Source organism: Eutrema salsugineum, unplaced genomic scaffold, assembly GCF_000478725.1.
Source record: "Eutrema salsugineum unplaced genomic scaffold, Eutsalg1_0 scaffold_16, whole genome shotgun sequence".
In the NCBI taxonomy this organism is placed as follows: domain Eukaryota; kingdom Viridiplantae; phylum Streptophyta; class Magnoliopsida; order Brassicales; family Brassicaceae; genus Eutrema; species Eutrema salsugineum.
Window position 1 is genome coordinate 5,095,913 of NW_006256858.1, and position 14,429 is coordinate 5,110,341.

Below are 14,429 nucleotides of genomic sequence, written 5' to 3' on the forward strand. Positions count from 1 at the left end.
CTCTTACTGTATAACCATCTACAAGGAAGAGAAGTTGATTTTAGACCCTGGAGATAACAAGGAAAGGTGCCAACACGTTTCTATACAAGCCCTTTCAGTCGAGCCTAAGGGAGTTGTCGAATTGAGAAAATCGAAGCACAAGGCGAGAAAATCTAAGCGCAAATCAAAGAAATCTAAGGGCAAAACTATCTCACCTGATGCAAGAAATCGACATTGACTTCTCCAAACCTTATTGGAGACGTGGAGAAAGATGGTAATGCTAAAGTAGTCACCCCAGAGAAACGTCCAACCCCACCTCCAAAAGCAAAACGTTCCGAGCTTCCTTGGTTTATGCATATCGCGAATTACCTAGCAGCAGAAGTCGAACCGCCATGATTCTTCGGCTACAACAAAAAGAAGTTCTTGCGTGATATAAGAAGGTACTTTTGGGATGAACCATATATTTATAAGCAGTGTGCAGATAACTTGTTTCACAGGTGCATCTCTGAAGAAGAAGTTCCAGAAATCCTTTTTCATTGTCACAGATCTAAATATGCTGAACACTTTGCTACTGATAAGACTGTAGCAAAGGTTTTACAAGCTATTTATTGGTGGCCTACCATGTTCAAGGATGCCCATAAATTCATATCTAAGTGTGATGCTTGCCAAAGATAAGGGAACATCAGCAAACGACATGAGATGCCACAAAACTTCATTCAAGAAATCGAAGTTTTTGATGTTTGGGGAATCAACTTTATGGGTCCTTTTCCTTCATCTTTTGGAAACAAGTACATCCTTGTTTATGTTGACTATGTGTCTAAGTGGGTAGAAGCCATAGCCAGCCCCAGAAATGACGCAAAAGTAGTAATGAAGATGTTCAAGTCGATTATATTTCCAAGATTGGGTGTTCCGCGACTCGTCATCAGTGATGGTAGTTCTCACTTCATCAACAAAGTGTTTGAGAATCTCTTGAAGAAAAATGGAGTGAAACATAAGGTAGCTACACCTTATCACCCACTGATGAGTGGCCCAGTGGAGGTATCAAACAGAGAACTCAAAAGAATTCTGGAAAAGACAATAGGACCAACACGAAAAGATTGGTCATTCAAGCTTGATGATTCTCTTTGGGCATATAGAACTGTGTTCAAAACCCCATTGGGAGCTACACCTTTTCATCTTGTTTATGGTAAGGCTTGTCATCTTCCATGGGAGCTAGAGCTCAGGGCAGAATGGGCAATAAGAAAGCTGAATTACGATATCCAGACGGCAAATGAGTTAGACGAGATTAGCCATAACGCCTATGAGAATTCTAAGAACTATAAGGAGAAGACGAAGGAGTTTTATGATAGGAAAATAGTTCATAAGACGTTCTCACTTAATGACCAGGTTCTACTTTATAACTCACGTCTAAAATTGTTTCTCGGAAAGCTTAAATCTCGATGGTCTGGACCTTTCAAAATCAAAGAGGTTTTACCCTATGCTGCTGTGGTTTTATGGAACCGCCAAGGAGGTGATTTCGCTGTCAATGGACAACGTCTTAAGCCATATCTTGCAGACATTCAAGAAGAAAAGGAAGATCCGATTTCCTTAGCAGATGCGCCTAATGCCTAAAAGATGATCAAGTCAAGTTAACGATTTAAAACAAGGGCTTAGTGGGAGGCAACCCACTCGGTATTTTACTTATTTCCCTTTGATCTTTATTTTCTATCGTTGCTTTGTTTTTGTTTCATTTAATTTCAGGTTTTTACAAAGAAGAACGAATAAAAGATGAGCAGAAATCATAAACCAGAAAACGGCAATCACTCCCGCCCTGTTGTAACTTCAACCTTCGCTGCCATCATTCCAACCGCGACTCATTCTTCCGGCAAGGTAAGTACTTCTAACACTTCAAATTTTGATTTTCTTTACCATTCTTTCCAAGATTTATCACACTGAGGACAGTGTGAAATAAGTCTGGGGGAGGATGTTCATCCGTTACTAACGAAATTTGATTTGTTTTGAGTTTATTTTGGATAAAAAAAAAAAAATTTGTCAAAAAGTTTTCAAAAATTTTTCAAAACGTTTTCAAACCAGGAACATAAATGAACAATACTATGATGATTTAGACCAGTGTGCTTCTACGCTATTTCCTCTTTTTTGCTCTTTCTGTGATTTATGCCTAGTTTAGGCGGTAGCTAGAGTACTTACACTACGAACTCCCACCAGAGGACTTCTATTCATGGAGATTCTTTCTGACAGGATATACTAGCTCATTTTATTTAGACTTAATCTTGACTTAACTTTCTCATTAAAGCATTAGATCAGGGAAAGGAATCATACATTCAGGACTCCTTTACCCTTTTACCACTCTTTGTTGATCCTGAATGACTAGTTCACATTTAGCTAGTTCCCCACCGTAACCCAGCCTCTGTCAAACCACATGCACTCTTGTTTTTCATTGTCCTATATGCAGATATGTGCAAAAACGTCGGAGAGAAAGATGATCAACGCGGTTTTCAGTCACTTATGACAGAGACCCGCGATTTCATTGGAATGATTCAACAAAAGGAGAAAACTCAGTTTTCCTTGGAAAAACTTCAAAATCTTGGTACAGTTTCGTCCCTTAGACTCTCTCTCTATAAAAGGTTGTTTTCCCTTTCAAAAAAAAATAATAATAAAAATAATATATCCGAAAAAAAGAGAAAGAAAAAAAAAGAAAAAAGAAGAAGGGAAAGGAAATTTAAAACCTTAGAGAGTCTAGGAGGATCGAGTTTTATACTTGAGGCAAGCTTGAATCTGATTATTTGGAGTTTTGGAGATTATCTTTCTGATTCCCGGAAAAGATCTAAGTCTGGGAGAGTAAATTTTTACAACAATGGAGTTAGATTATGCCACAGCATTTGGCAAAGGAGAAGTTACTGAAAATCTGCGGTCATCAACAGGTTCTTCTCTCTCTTGCGGTTTTGCATAATATCTTGCATCCTCCAGTTCTTTAGGTAACCCGAAACACTTAAACTCCACCACTTAAATAGTCCTTAACTACCAAACACCGTCTACCCTGAATGAAATTTTTCATGAGAATTCACTGTGCACTTAATGAATGTAAAGAGCTAATTTACTGGAAGTTAGATCTAAGTGTGTAGAGTTTCGTATGACGGATCAACGGACTAGTTATATTTGTATTTTGGTGAGAATTTTCTAGACTAGATCCAGATAGATGTTTTACGATAGGTTATGCTTTAGAAGGACGGTCTCTGAGAAATAGTTTAGTTCCTGCGGGTTTTTAAAGATTCTTTCCTGGCTTGATCTATGTTTTGTTTGAGGACAAACAAAGGTTTAAGTCTGTGGGAGTTGATAACACCGGATTTTGACCAATTTTATGGATCGTTTTAATATCTTATGCAGGTGTTTTAACTCTGTTTTCAATGGTTTTTAAGTGATTTCTATGTTTTAGAGTTTTAAAAGACTTTTCAGAAAACTTGGACTAAAAGTGTGCAATTTTGAACAAATGAGCAATTTTGGATAAATGCATACCGTCAGAAGTATGGCACTTGATGGAGACTTTCTCACTGTCTGATCATCCCCAAAATGTGAGACAACATAGAGGGGACAACCATCTTTTTAATGCAATTAGTTTGGACACAATCCAACGGTTAGATCTTCAGATATTCCTGATGCACTAAAGACAGAAAATGCAGTCTCGAAGGAGAGCATAGGCCGCGACCGCGGCCAGACCATGATTCCCCGCGGTCAGGACCACCGCGACCGCGGCCAGACAACGTTGACATCCGAAAGTAACCTAATTCAAGCCCAAGTTCAGCCCACTACTTATTGTTCAAACCCTAGACGTTTCCAACGAATTAGAAAGCTATAAATACTCGTTTTAGGTCATTCTAATGACCAAGTCGTGGAGAGAGAGCAGAGAGGAGCTGCATAACTTTGGGGTTTCCGTCTTCGGGAGAAGAAGGAGTCGCCGAAGGATCCACCATCGATCTCCATCTTCATCCTCGTTCTTCGTTCTTTACATTTCTCTTATTTAATTTCCTGCAAACTACAATACTTCTGTGATGTTCTTATACACTATGATTGAGTAATTCCCTTGTTGGGTTTTAAGGAATTTTTCAAAGGGATTCATGGATTGATTTCTGGTTTGTTAGATTCGGGTTTATCTTTAGAGTTCTTCGTCTACATTTGCGTTTCGTTTATGTGGCTTGGATCGATCATCTAGCTACTGCGATTAGGTTGATTTAGTCACCAAAAGTGTTGTTGAATCGATTAACCCTATTTGGATGAACAAACTCTCTTAGACGGCGAGAGTCGATCTAAAGCGTTTCGTGAAATTATCAAACTAATTTGTCTAGAAACTTAGAGAACTGAATGGGAGTTTAGTAAATCTGAGTGAATTGATTTGTGATTAATACAACGTGAGTAGGTTAGTCTGAGTTTGATTTCAGGAAAATTCTATTGAAAACTCTATGTTTAATTCTCTTGTTAGCTAGTCTATGATTCCCGGCGAATTCCCTAACGCCCAACACCTTCTCGTATTGATTTTATCTTACTGTTTACTTGTTTTTAAGTTTATTATCTGCTATTTTTGTCACTGTTCACAACTCCCAAACAAACACCCATATTTTCATCTTAGCTCAGTTGTCATCTCAAGTAAACTCGTATTGTAGTTACTTGGTCTTTAGTGGATCGACCCCTAAGTACTACAACGTACATCTGTGCGCTTGCAGAAAACTAGGGTTAAAACCTGAGCACATCAATCTCGTCCTGAGATGTCAGCTCTAATCCAACCAATTCCAACGTCAGGATGGTCTTGCCGATGTGGCTCCACTTCCTCGTCCAAAAATTTCCGATTATCGGCTATTTTTGAGCTCTCTCTGATGATATGATCATGACCGGCTTTGGAACTGAGGGGACTAATGGAGAAGAGGGAAGGCTCGAACCAGAGGAAGCTGGAGATAAAGAGGGAGATAAGGAGCAGCTGGAGCAGCTGGAGCAAGAAGAAGCAAATGGAGAAGAAGACGCAGATCTACATCTTTCTCTTGGACCAATGACAAGAGCCAAGACCTTGAGATTCAAGCATACTATTCACAAGTTGTTATACTCGATTCAGGGAAATCTTAAGTGTAAAAAATCGACTACACTAGTTGTGATACAAGCCACTTAAGAGTTCATCAAGAGAGGTGTTGTGACTCGTTCTCTTTTTCCCTTGGTTTAGTTTTGTCCCATTTGGGTTTTCCAAACAAGGTTTTTAATGAGGCTTGTTCATAAAACTATTACAAAAGGCCTCTTGATGAAAACTCAGCCCATCTCGTTCACCAGATTCGATCAAAGAAGAGAGGAGCCTGTTTTCAAATTCAAACTACGGTTTAATGTTTTAGTCGTTGATTCTTTAAGTTATTATCTGTCTTTGTTATTTCCTAAGTATTCAGAGACTCTATATTTCAACTATTCTCTGAACTTGTTTGATCACCAGCTTGATTAAGTGAATTCAGATTTTCATCCATTCCTTACAAGCAACTAATCTTTTGATAGTCTAAGAGGTCCTCCATCACTCTTAGAAGTATCAAGGCATCTCCACCGAGTTTACAGTCCTTCCCAAACCCATATCGTTTCATTTCATTCCACAAATCCATTAAACCACCACTGATCACGTCCACAACCGTTGGAGAGTATTCCAGGGCTTGATCATATCAAGCGGTATCAGAGAAAATCTCCAAACCCAGGTTGTGCCTTTTCGTGTTTAACAATTTCGTGACTTTTCATATTCTGATCTGATTGTGAAGTTTTGTGTGAAACTAGTCAGGAACATATCCATTAGCGTCAGATCTATCTAGTTTATGTTTACAAATCACCAGAAAATTCAAAGAGCTTATCGAAAACCTAGAGAGAGAAAATTCAAAGAGCTTTTCAATTCCAACATCTTTATCATGTTCTGTTTCGAATCTGATCTGTTTTAAAGCGAGTTTGTGTTATTCTGTGAGCCTTTTTACTAGTTCTTTGTTTGTAATCTGAACAGGTACCATGGTGGAATCACGTCATCATGAGGCCATTGAGCACCCTAAGGAGGATCCCAACATCCCAACACTTCAAACAAGTCCCATGACTCGATCCAGAACTAGGAGCCTGTGTGAAAAGATCAACTTAGCCGTATCTAACTTCATACAGGCACCCGAGGAGGAACAAGCAGAGGACACGGCTCAAACTCAATCGAATCAGCCACGGTCCAGCAATGAAACAGGTATGATATCTCTCTTGACAGTACAAGGAGTCAAGACCAGCAAAGAACCAGAGGAGTCCATCACTCAAGAGTTGAAGACAAGCAACACCAAACACTTAGCCGTTAGCGATCAACCTGAACTTTCACAAGAGACACAACCTGAGGAAGAGGCTGCCAAGGGAGGGATTCACTCCTTTGAAACAAGCATCATCAACACTACCAAGACCGCAGAAGAACCACTTGAAGATCGCCTCAACACACGTCAAGAACAGCTCACTTCTCTCATGGTTTCTCTTGCGTGTAAAGCAAGTAAGTTTTATTTATGAGTTTTGTGCAGGAACAGGCGACCAGCCCAGTGGTGATTAAGCTAAGGGAAGCCCGAGACACCAGAGTTCAACTCTCCTTATTTGTGTCCAAATGAGACAACTCGCTGTTTACTTTGTTTTTTTGCCGTTTTCTTTTGTTTCTTTTGCAAGTCCTATGGTTTTTGAGTCTTTTCTTTTCATTTGAGTCGAACCCTAGAAGGTTCAAGCTGATGGACTGTTTAAAAAGTCCCCTTGCAGCTTTGTAGTTGGATACCTTTTTGCTTATCAATAAAATAACGCTGTTTTCTTTGAGCTTCTGCTTGAGAGAGTTTACTTGTCTTTGTGTGTGTGTGATCCCACTCAAAGGCCCGTGTTTCTGTAACAGAGAGTCTCCCATCCTCTCTGTGCTACCATCGATCCACCCTCACTTCTTTTGAACCGATCCAACAAGAGAGAGCAAAGGCCAGCTTGTTAGATCTTCATCAACCTTGTGAGACTCTCCTCCGAGTCTTACACCACGTCATGAAGAAGATGAGCCAGCAAATCCAAATATAGTAGCCAATAAACTTATGATGAAAGCTATGATGGCTCAAATGATGACTGTTATGCAACGCGTGTTTGAAAACATGAGATCAGACATGGAGAAGATTGTTTCAGAGAAACCAAAGAAGAATCAAGACCATTCAGAGTCTGAACAGTATTTCAGAAACTCGTCTAGAGCTCACTCATCAAGAAGAAGGAGTGATAGAGAAGAAAGACAGCCATGATCCAGTGATCCTATGGGCAGCGTCAAGCTCAAAATCCCTGAGTTTAAGGGTACTGCAGATCCTGAAGAGTATTTGGAATGGGAAAATAAAATTCAACTTATGTTCAATGGCAGAGACTATACGACCGAACAAAAGCTGAAACTGGCCCCTACAGAATTCCAAGACTATGCCTTGAGTTGGTGGGATAATCTAGTCACGACAAGAAGAAGAATAGGAGAGGACCCCATTGACTCATGGAATCAGATGAAGATCCTTATGAGAAGAGGGTTTGTGCCAAGTCATTACCACAGAGAGCTGCATGTCAAGCTTAGAAACTTGACCCAAGGAAGTCAATCTGTTGAAGAGTATTACAAAGAGTTGGAAACTTTTATGTTAAGGGCTACATACGCGAAGTCAGGGAAACCACCATGGCTAGGTTCATGGGAGGATTAAACAAAGACATTATAGATCGTTTACAGGTGCATCACTATGTGGAACTTGAGGAACTACTTCACAAGGCCATTATTTTCGAAAAACAGCTCAAAAGAAAAAGCTTCAAGTCTAACTACGGTTCCAGAAAACCGAGCTACTCAAAGGATGAGAAACCGAGTTATCAGAAAGACTTTAAACCATTCTCCAAACCAAAGAATGAGGAATAGAGTGCCAAGGGAAAGGAGATAGCGACTATGTCCAAGACTAGAGCTATTCAGTGTTACAAGTGCAAAGGATATGGTCACTATGCTAGTAGTTGTTCCAACAAGCGAGTAATAATCATAAGAGATAATGGAGAAGTGGAATCTGAAGAAGAGCAGCCCGACTCCGAGGACGAGCAAATAGAGATGCCTGCCAAATGAAAGCTCCTAGTAACAAGAAGGGCTCTAAATGTGCAGACCAAAGCCAATGGAGATGATCAGCAAGAAAACCTATTTCACACCCAATGTATAGTTCAAGATAAGGTGTGTAGCTTGGTTATAGATGGTGGAAGTTGTACTAATGTGGCTAGTGAGTCCATGGTGGAGAACTTGGGGTTAAAGGTGATAAAGAGACCAAAACCCTACAAGCTACAATGGCTAAATGAAGCGGGAGAAATGGAGATTCAAAATCAAGTCGTGGTGCCATTTTCTATAGGGAAATACAAGGATGAAGTTCTATGTGATGTTTTGCCTATGGACTCTGGGCATATCTTACTTGGGAGACCATGGCAATCAGATCGAAGAGTTATACATGATGGGTTCACCAACCGCTATTCATTTGATTATCACGGCACAAAACCATATTGGTCCCATTGACTCCTCAAGAGGTTCACCAAGACCAGATCGCTACGAAGAGGAGTAAAACACAAACTGCTCCTACAAAGTCTCCACCTTCGAAGCTCATGATCACTAACCAAAGGGAAGTCTACTCCCAAACTTTTTCCTAGTCTTTAAAGAATGTTTTAACTTGAAAATGCCCGAGTAGGATATTCCTAGCAAGATTAAACTACTTTTGTACGAATTTAAAGATGTGTTTCCAGAGGAGAACCCACAAGGCTTGCCACCAATACGCGGCATTGAGCATCAAATTGACTTTATACCCGGAGCTTCACTTGCGAACAAACCAGCCTATAGGACCAATCCTTTGGATACCAAAGAACTACAGAAACATATCACTGAGCTCATGGAAAAGGGACATATTTGTGAAAGCATGAGTCCATGCGCAGTACCAGTTTTACTTGTCCCAAAGAGAGATGGCAGGTGGAGGATGTCTATGGATTGCCGAGCCATCAATAATATCATGGTGAAGTATCGACACCCCATACCTAGATTAGAAGACATGCTTGATGAACTACACGGTTCTAGCATCTTTTTTTAAGGTAGATCTTAAAAGTGGGTATCACCAAATTAGAATGAAGGAGGGTGATGACTGGAAAACTGCTTTTAAAACCAAGCAGAGCTTATCCGAATGGTTAGTCATGTCATTTGGGTTAAAAAATGCACCTAGCACGTTTATAAGACTGATGAATCTTGTTCTTAGAGCTTATATAGGCCATTTTAGTGGTTTATTTCGATGATATTCTGATTTATAGCAAGAGCTTAGATGAACATTTGGGATATCTTTGAAAAGTCTTAGAGGTGCTTAGGAAGGAAACATTGTATGCTAATTTAAAGAAATGCACTTTTGGAACAGATAACCTTGTCTTTTTAGGTTTTGTTATGAGTGCAGAGGGAATCAAGGTTGAAGACAAAAATCTCAAAGCAATCAAAGATAGGCCAAATCCAAAATCTGTTGGAGAAGTAAGAAGTTTTCAGGGACTTATAGGTTTTCATAGAAGGTTTGTCAAAGTGATGTTGTGTCTGCGTGAGGATTGTCAAGTTTTACCCTAAATGAAATCAATAGCCGCAAGTGCACAGCTGATCGATTTGTAGTACTTAAGGATCGAATCCATAGGGAAAGAGGATCTTTCCTGCAAAAGTCTTCGAAAGAAATATAAAGTAAGGAAGTCTAGAACCGGGCTATTTTTGTAAGGGTTTTAGTGGTGTCTTTAATACGTAAAAACTAATCTTAACGAGAAAATACGGGAATTAAAATGACCTAATAACTAAACTTAATGAAATCAACTAAAAACGAGAAAAATGGCTAAACCTAATTGGTTAAATGAAAATTATGAACTAAATCTCGAAATAAAATCGATGTAAATCTATAGAAAAGAGGCGCTGGGTTTCAAGTAAGTTTTCTCCAGGTATGAACAATTCAAAATATTTCTAAAGAGTAAATTTGATAAGATCTTAGCTAAAACTTTTCGAACTAGAGTCACAGGCGTATGAATACGCCACTGCCGTGATCATAGACAACTATCTCTCTCAACCCTGACCAGTAGGTTTCCACTCCGGCCCTGGAAGAGAAAAGATGCATTATGTTTAAGACTCGTCAGCATTCACAAATCGCCCATAGGTAGGTTTCCACTCCTATGTTTGTTTTGCTCTCCCAAGCTAGATCTGACACCGGATGAACACTTTCGTGTCACCAAGCATCTGGATCGGATTGTAGTTCATGACGCTACTCTCATGCATTAAAAGTAAATTCAGAAGAAAAAAAGTTCTAAGATTCGGCTTCAATAGCTCATGGAATCCTCATCAAACATATATATCCCCATTGAAAATCCCTTTGACCCAACAATAAAACTATTCAGACATGATGAACGAAATCAAAAACATAGCATTAAAAAGTAGAGTAATAACCGAAATTGAAAAAGAAAGAACAAGGGTTCAAGAGATAGATCTCTCTCTCCCTAAACGTAAAAACAAAAGCTTAAAGTAAATTTCTTCTAAAGAATTTTGTATCTCCTCTTCTCGCTATAAAAACAAAATGATATGTATTTATAGTATCCAATGCTCTATGGTGTCAAGGGTTCCGGAATTGAGGCTTAGAAAATGATATGGGCTTCAGAAATGGGCCTTCTAACTCGGAGTTGGTTGGCCGTGGTCGGGAAGTACGTGGCCGCGGGGAATGGATGCTTGGCCGCGATCGGGTAGCCTCTGACCATGGTGAAATGGCTGTTGGCCGCGGGTGGATAGGCTTGCCGGCTGGTTTACGGGATATCTTGCTCTTCGCGTAACTTTTGATTTAACCGTTGGATTGCCAAGCTGTAAAGTGTGCTGGAAAGCTGATAATTCCATATTTGAGATCACCATCACTTCCACCTTAGCCCTGTCCACTTCGATTCCTGCCTCAGAAACCTTGTGCCCAAGAACAATACCCTCTTGCACCATAAAATGACACTTCTCCCAATTGAGAACCAAGCTTTGCTCCTCACACCTTTTTAAGACCTGAGAAAGATTAGAAAGACAAACAGAGAAGGAGGATCCATAGACTGAAAAGTCGTCCATGAATACCTCTACTTTCTCTTCAATCAGATTCGAAAATATGGACATCATACAGTGCTGGAAAGTAGCAGGAGTTTTGCACAGCCCAAATGGCTGCGCCTATAAGCAAATGTCCCATACGACAGGTCAATGTGGTCTTCTCCTCGTCTTGGGTTTATTGGGATCTGAAAGAACCCAGAGTAACCATCCAGAAAACAAAAGAAGGGATGATTAGCAAGCCTTTCAAACATTTGGTCAATAAAAGGAAGAGGGAAATGGTCTTTCCTAGAGGCTGCATTCAATTTTCAGTAAATCTATACACATCCTATGACCTGCGATGGTTCTTGTTGCTATCAGCTCATCACTTTCATTTTTGATCACTGTCATTCCTCCCTTTTTGGGCACCACATGAATTGGTGAAACCCATCTCGAGTCTGAGATAGGATAGATGATCCCAGCCTCTAGGAGTTTAAGAATTTCCTTTTTCACTACTTCTTTCAAGTTGGGATTGAGCCTCCTTTGGTGCTCAATGGATGACATAGATTCCTCTTCAAGGTGAATACCATGAGTGCATAGGTTGGGTGAGATACCCTTTATGTTATCCAATTAGTAACCAATTGCTCTCCTATGCTTCCTCAACTCATTTAACAATGCATGCTCTTGATCATCTAACAACCTATCATTTATGATGACAGGGTAAGACTCATTGAGACCTAAGAATTCATACCTGAGCGCCTTAGGAAGAGGTTTGAGTTCCAATTGAGGTGTTTTAGACTCATCCTAATCCGCATTGTATGAATCCTCCTTGGCTGGCCCTTGTTTGGTGTTCATCTCCTTAATAGGCTTGTTGCCTTGCTCATCCTCTATCCCCACAGCTTTGCACTCTTGAACTGACCATTGGTTTGTGCTTGACCCACTGATTTCCTGAACATCTGAACCACTTGATCCCAGCTCCAAGAACCTTGTCTCTGATAACACCAGATTTTGACCACTTTTATGGATCACTTTCAATATCTTATGCAGTTGTTTTTACTCAGTTTTACAAAGTGTTTTCCATGTTTTGGAGTTTTAAAAGGCTTTTCCATGTTTTGGAGTTAGATCTCAAGATATCATCAATGCACTGAAGGCCGATCAACACAAGCCCAGTCAACACAAGCCCACTGCGGCAGAGGAGGTTTCACCCCCGGTGGACCTATGTCCGAACCTCAGGAGCCCAACTAAGGCCCAAGACGCTTCCTGCACTCATTTTACAAGCCCTCGATGCCCAAAACTTGGAGAAACACTATAAATACTCATTTTTAGGTCCCTTGTAAGAGAGCATTTTTCTTCTCTTTGAGAGAGAACTCATTCACAGTTTTAGGTTTTATTTTTATGCATCTTTAGAAGCTTTTCATCGCCATACTGTCTTCAATAAGAGAAGTTTTTCTGCAACCTTGTTTCTTTTACTTTTCTTCTTCTTAGTTCTAAACCGATGATGATTTCTACCTCAGCCATGTCTGAGTAGTCACCTAGTTGGGTGAAAGGGTAATCCAAAGGGACCCCATGTTCGAATGACATCTAGGTTTTTAGGAAAAAAGATTTCGATTTTTAACATGATTCTCCCATTCATCCAATTCTCAAAGCGATAATTCTGGATTGATCACCCAGAATCCGATCCTAAGTTTAATCCGAGCCACCAGAGTGTTGTATCTGGGTTGCCTGAACCGGATCTTATTGACGTCCCCGTCGTAGGAGACGAAAGCTACCTACGGAAGATACGTAAGCAGAGATGGATTCTGATCTACAAAGCATGATCTTGTTCTGGCATGAGAGTGAGAGTTAATTGCCATGAACAAGTGTTTAGATGATTAAGGGTGACGAGAGTTGGCTAATCTTACATGTGTCTATCCTAGTTTCAGAGTCATAGAAAATCCTTGCCTAAATTCCTTGAGTCTTAGAACATGAACCCTAAAGATGAACCTTGAACCCAGCGCTTTTTCCTTATTGCTTTTCAACCGATTCTTACTTAAAGTTCCATTTTAATTCTTTGCATAATTAGATTTGACAAACCAAAACCCTTTTTTTTATTAGATTAGGTTTACGATTGTTTTTAGCATCGGTTAGAAGTCCTCAACACACAGATATATGTGGATTCGATCCCTAAGTACTACTGCGTTTGCGGTGCACTTGCAGCTTGTCTAGGGTAAAACTTGTATTGCCTACTGCATTCACATCAAGTTTTTGGCGCCGTTGCCGGGGTTCTGTCGCTGTTGACTTGAGTTGACTTCTTAATCTAATTTCAATCCTAAACCTCAAGATTTTCGAGTTCTGCTGGAGATTTTCCAACTCCTCTTTTTATCTTTGCTTTCTTTGCTCACATGTGCATGAAAACTAGGAGAGATCCTGACGAAATCGTATTGCCCTTAGACGAGATTGACAAACACGAAAGAGCACTTAGGAAACTCAGACGAAGAACGCTCAAGATGGCCAATCCTAATGCCCATCGGGAAAATCTTTTAACCGCGATCAGGAGGATCACATTGGAGATGATGACCGTGATTCAGTTCATGGTGAAAACCTAGATGCTGCTCATGAAGAAGATGGATAGCCACAACTCGATGAAGAGAGAAACCGAGTTCCTCTAAATCCTGCTCAAGCCGCTGGTAATCAAAGGAGACAAGACTAGGCCGATGTTGAAGGAAGAAGGAATGATGAAAACATTGTTCCACCAGTTGTTAGAGAAGCAAATCGACCAATACAGCTTGCCAATCCTGCGAGAAGACAGCCTCGGAACAGACTCATTGCCGATTTTGATGCACCTCACCAACACTTCCAAAATCGATCAGCTATTCAAATCCCTGTTCCAAGAGATAATCATTAAATAAAACCTCAGATAGTCTCTTTGGTGAAACAGAACCAATTCCATGGAATATCTACTGAGCATCCAATGGACCACATTGATCTTTTTGAAGAAATCTCTGGAATGGTGAGAACAACTCCAGAAAATGTGGACTATGTGAAGTGTAAGCTTTTTCCTTTCTCTCTAAGTGATAAAGCTTTTAGATGGTTGAAATCTATGCCATCTGGTTCTATTACTTCATGGGAAGAATGCAAGTCAGCTTTCTTGAACCACTTCTACACCAAGTCAAGATCGAACCAGCTGAGAAACAAGATACAAAGTTTCCAACAAGGCATAATAGAATCATTTTATGAAGCCTGGGACCGATTCAAGGAGTATGAGAGAGACTCCCCTCATCATGGTTTCTCTGGAGCAAACCTGCTAAGCACCTTCTACGAGGACTTCAGCAGAAGTATAACCTTTCTCTTGACACTGCCAGCAATGGAGATTTCAGTTCAAAAACCATACCACAAG

At 40.1% G+C, this 14,429-nt stretch overlaps 1 non-coding gene across 1 annotated transcript; it reads right to left on the reverse strand.

Annotated features, from left to right (window-relative positions):
- Nucleotides 1-14,214: 14,214 nt before the first annotated feature.
- LOC112087923 lies at nt 14,215-14,320 on the reverse strand. Its single transcript, XR_002900328.1, has one exon. It is a non-coding gene; the product is annotated as a small nucleolar RNA R71 (small nucleolar RNA).
- Between the last annotated feature and the right edge of the window lie 109 nt (nt 14,321-14,429).